At 47.5% G+C, this 5,000-nt stretch overlaps 1 protein-coding gene across 1 annotated transcript in view; it reads left to right on the plus strand.

Annotated features, from left to right (window-relative positions):
• The window catches only part of lrba (LPS-responsive vesicle trafficking, beach and anchor containing), a gene marked incomplete at its 3' end in the record, with an annotated part of 96,740 nt that overhangs the window by 38,207 nt on the left and 53,533 nt on the right, over positions 1-5,000 (plus strand). The gene's annotated exons all lie outside the window — the stretch shown is intronic.

Genomic DNA, 5,000 nt, shown 5'->3' on the forward strand with positions numbered 1-5,000 from the left:
CTGCTGTGCTCCCTCTCCCAGCCGTGCCGAGGCACCAAAGAGGCACATTAAAAGAAGCACAGAATATAGGCCACTGACTGTTAGCCTGCTCTTTCATCTGAGGGTTTTTCATTCCCTTATGGCTTGGCTTTGGAAAAAGGGTGTTTTATGTTTATGCGATTGGCACTGACAGCTGTGGTACATTCTCCTGAAAGAATATTTTGCTGTGTTGGTTAAATTATAAAAAAAACCAAGTCCCTGTACAGTAAGAAATGTCAGTGTGGTCTGTGGATGCATGGTATTGTACAGTCTGTCACGTTAGGGGGACTTGCTTAACAGCGGAGGCTCTACTTAGAAGGAATGCGCATCCAGAAAACGATTCCCAACATGCTTTGTCGTCTCTCATAATCAAATTACAGACCGTAAATTGCTCAACATATTTTTTCTCCATAGATCAAAGTGCACTTGAACTTAAACTAAATCAAAGGAACAGCACCCAGAGATGAACTTTTAACACACGAAGTCTCTGTATATCAGAATAAAGCTTTGGATCAAGACTTCCTTAATGACTGTAATTAAAGCTCTTATCTGAATATCAGCAGTGAAATATGAGATGGGTTTCTCTCGATTAGACGCTGGGCAGGGGATGATAACAAATGACAGATTCCTTTAATTAAGCCTATTAATGCAGCGCTAATATTTAAGCAGAGGTCTTTTTTTATTTCTGAATATTTCTCTCAAATCTGTACAGGATGATAAGGTTTTATCTAGGATGGCAAGTATGAAGGCCAGTTTGGTATTAATTGTAATTACCAAAAACTTTTTCCGTCAGGCAACTTTTGTCTTTAGGGTTCCTCAAGGACACCGGGACATTTGCATAACTTCAAAGTTGGGTGAAGCTACGCACTTTGAAACATGGAGCTGAAGATTGCTGTTTTTGGCAAAAATTCTGCCTCGTTCATATTCCAGTGGTTTCTAGGAAGAGGATGGAAGTTGTGGTCAGCACTGATATTTCTTGGTCTAAGATGGACTAAAACACACACGCACGCACACACACACACACACACACACATTTCCTGAATGTCCCTCAGGCTAAAGGTACAACACTTGACTCATAATGGTCTCATCTGAATTTCTGAAACATCCTTCGAGCGATCTATGTCTGCTTCTGTATGTACTTAAAGGATTAGGAAAAAAACTGACCATTATTAAAGAGAGAAAGGACCGGACGTGTTGAGAATTAATACATTTATTTATTCCTCAGAGCTTCAGAGGGTTATGGACATGACAAAGACGACACACTAAGACCCATGACCAACTAACACAAGTTAAAATGACCTTATATCTCTATATATTACGCTATATATATATATATATACACATACATAAATACACACTCACTGAGCACTTTATTAGGAACATCTGTACACCTTCTCATGGTGGAGGTGGTGTAATGGTGTGGGGAATGTTTTCTTGGCACACTTTGGGCCCGTTAATACCAATCAATCATTGCTTGAATGCCACAGCCTATTTGAGTATTGTTGCTGACCATGTGCATCCCTTCATGGCCACAATTTACCCATCTTCTAATGGCTACTTCCAGCATGATAATGCACCATGTCACAAAGCAAAAGTCGTCTCAAACTGGTTTCATGAACTTGACAATGAGTTCAGTGTTCTTCAGTGGCCTTCCCAGTCACCGGATCTGAAGCCAATAGAACACCTTTGGGATGTGGTAGAACGGGAGATTCACAGCTTGAAAGTACCCCTGAAAAATCTGCAGGAATTGCGTGATGCAATCATGTCATCATGGACCAGAATCTCAAAGGAATGTTTCCAACATCTTGTGGAATCAATGCCACGAAGAATTGAGGCTGTTTTGAGAGCAAAGGGAGGCCCTACCCAGTATTAGTATAGTGTTCCTAATAAAGGGAGGCCCTACCCAGTATTAGTATAGTGTTCCAAATAAATAGATATTTTATGAATAATAAGGATTTGCTCATCCCTATGTGACAGACTACCCAATATGCTATGACCATGCAAGAGTTTACCCAATATCTGCTGTGATGGCTTGAGTCTACGTGTTGTTAACTAGGCATGTGGACATGAGACATGAACGGTGACCTCCTTGTGGTAACCTGGTCACCATTGTGTTGTGCTGTTTTCACAGAACCTTTAGTTTAATCACAAGTTTAATCCTTTTCGCCCACAATCACATTAAGGCAAATACTGTAAGAATGAGAACAGAGTATCAACAAATTAACCAATTTAATAGTTTCAAAGAAACATACAAAGTAAACAAACTGTAGTAAGCTAATAGATTAACGAATTATTTTAACCGTAAGTCGAACGATGTGTTCGAGGTGTGATGTCCTCAGGAGGTCCGCCAGGTATTCAACTGTAAATAGGTGTTCCAGGCTGAGAGGGGGGGGGGGCATTGATCACCATTCACACCGGAAGATCAGACGATCCCTGTGTTTGTGTCGGTCACATTTAAACACATTCAAACACATGACTGTCTCCACCAAATCCGTCTACATACTGGGTATTATTTCGTATTTTTTTCGGAGGCACAGCGGTCAGATTACGGTGAGAACGTGAGGTTAAGGAGGGGCCCTTCACTCTAAAATCTACCCCCTGTGGTCAACCACACACCTTCATTCAGGTGATACTGAGGCAGAAATGTGATTTTACAGTCAACTATCCCTTTAAGCTTTCAGCATTCCTCCTGGTTACAGTCTGCAGTCCTAACTATAGCTCTCTCTCTGGCCCTCCCCTCCGGTCGTCTACGTGAGACCTTCATTAAAATGGAAGCCATGACGGCTTGGACACATGGCTGCGTTTAATACAAATGCCCCAACGCTCATTTACTGGGCCGGCAAGCCCACAGTGAGACACCCGGCCCAGCCCAGCCCAGCCCAGCCCAGCCCAGCCCAGCCCAGCCCAGCCCAGCCCAGCCCAGCCCAGCCCAGCCCACGCTCCCGTCTTCTAAAAAACCCTCAGCGGTGCACCTTGCCCCGCCAGTTGCTAAATTGAAAGAGACACACACATGCGCGTGCATGGACGCACGCACGCACGCACATACACATACACACACACACACACACACACACACAAGCGTGCGCACACACACACACACACACACAAGCGGGCGTACACACACACACATGCACACCCACACACACACACACACACACACACACACTTGAGTGAGTGAAAGTGGTATTAGATAAACCAGCCTCCAGTATTTAATGTTGGGAGTGTTTTACGGCCGGCTGACCTCCCATGAGGCCACGCTGCCACCGCAGTGCCGCAGTGCCCCGGAGTGACTCCTCCCCCCGCCGCCGCCGCCGCCACCGCCACCTGACTGATGAGTGACTCCTCCCCCCTCCCCCCACCGCCGCCGCCACCACCTGACTGATGGGTGACTCGTCCAGAATGTCAGGCTCATAAATCACCTGTTACCGTGGCGAGCAGCGCCGAAAAACATCCATTAACGCAAACCCTGCTGCAATCAGGGGGCAAGGGGGGCAGGGGGGGCCCCCGAATCATGCAAATGCTGCTCCCCCTTCGTGGACGAGGGAGGGGGGGTGATTTATCAACAGCTGCAGTGGGAGGGGGCGGGGAAGGTGAGAGCTAATGGTAGCCTTGGGGTGGGGGGGGTTGGAGTTGAGGGGGAGGGGCGAAGGGCAATCACTTTCTCATGAACAAATGATTAACATTGCATTATTTATTTCATCTTTTATTTATTTGTGCTCCCCCCCCTCCCCCCCTCCACCCACCCACCGACCCACACCTCCATCACCACCATCACCTCCACCACCACCACCACTACCTTAACCACCACCGACACCACCACCACCACCACCCACCCACACCACCACCACCACCAGACCAGAGCTGTGCTTGTGTTGTCCCCCTCAGACTGGTCATCATCTCTCTGTGACTGGGACAGTGTCTGATTGAAGGACGTTTGTACTACTGTACTTTGAAGGAACTGGAGTGTGTGTTTTATCTCCTGGTCTGGTTAGTCCATGGTAACACCCCCCCCCCCCACACACACACACCCCCCCCCCCGATCCCAACCCTCCCTTATCAGTTCATCCTCCTTCACTCATTCTAATGGGACAGTTTCCATCCAATGGAAGTAGATCATTCCCAGCGCCCCAATCAAATTGTTTCCACCGCCTGTCTCGTGGCAAATGACGGCCATCGCTCTTCTGGGTCCAGCCCCTTCCTATCGTAGATTTAGCGGCCGCGTTTGCGGAGCGTACAATATTCATTTTGACATCTGCATTGTTATTTCGCCTTATCGGCATTCCATTAAGCAGGGTTCAATAATAAAAATGTCATCACCACTATTAGATGGTGACATATCCTGACATTTATAGCTTGTACAATTTATTTCCAGACACAAAGAACATTATTCCTGGCTATAGGAGCTCCCCCTCCCTCCCTCCCCCTCCTCTCCCCCGCCTCTCCCCCGCCTCTCCCCCGCCTCTCCCCCTCCCTCCCCCGCCTCTCCCCCACCCCCTGTATATAACCTTTCTCAGAGCACAGCTAAAGGTAGAGCAATACATTAATTCAGCTCTGCCCCTGCTCTGAGAAGTAATAAGATTCATGTTTTTGATGAAAAACATGTTTTGCACATACAGTAAACACAAGCCCTCGTTGTGCCGACGTTTGTGTGGCTCCCCGAGGTGAAATTAATAAAAAGTAAAAGGCCTAATATATTCATGGAGGCTTAAAGGTCTAGTTTGAAACCAGAAACTCTCGCCTAGGGACACAATGAGCAGCACATATCGATTTCACACTGTTGCTGCCGCTGTTGCGGCGTCGGTTTATCCTCCATAACGCCGTCTGAGGATGTCTCTGTGATGTCATAGCTGAGTCATGCCAGGTCGGGTCGGTGGTGTCTGGCTGCCTCGTGCCTCGGCGGTGGGGCTCGGACCGCAGGAGACGAACGTGGGTGCTGTGGGGGTCAGGGAGAGGGCGCTCCAGCCTCACAACCCACCACCCCC

This window comes from Argentina silus, assembly GCF_951799395.1.
Source record: "Argentina silus genome assembly, chromosome: 21".
Lineage (NCBI taxonomy): Eukaryota > Metazoa > Chordata > Actinopteri > Argentiniformes > Argentinidae > Argentina > Argentina silus.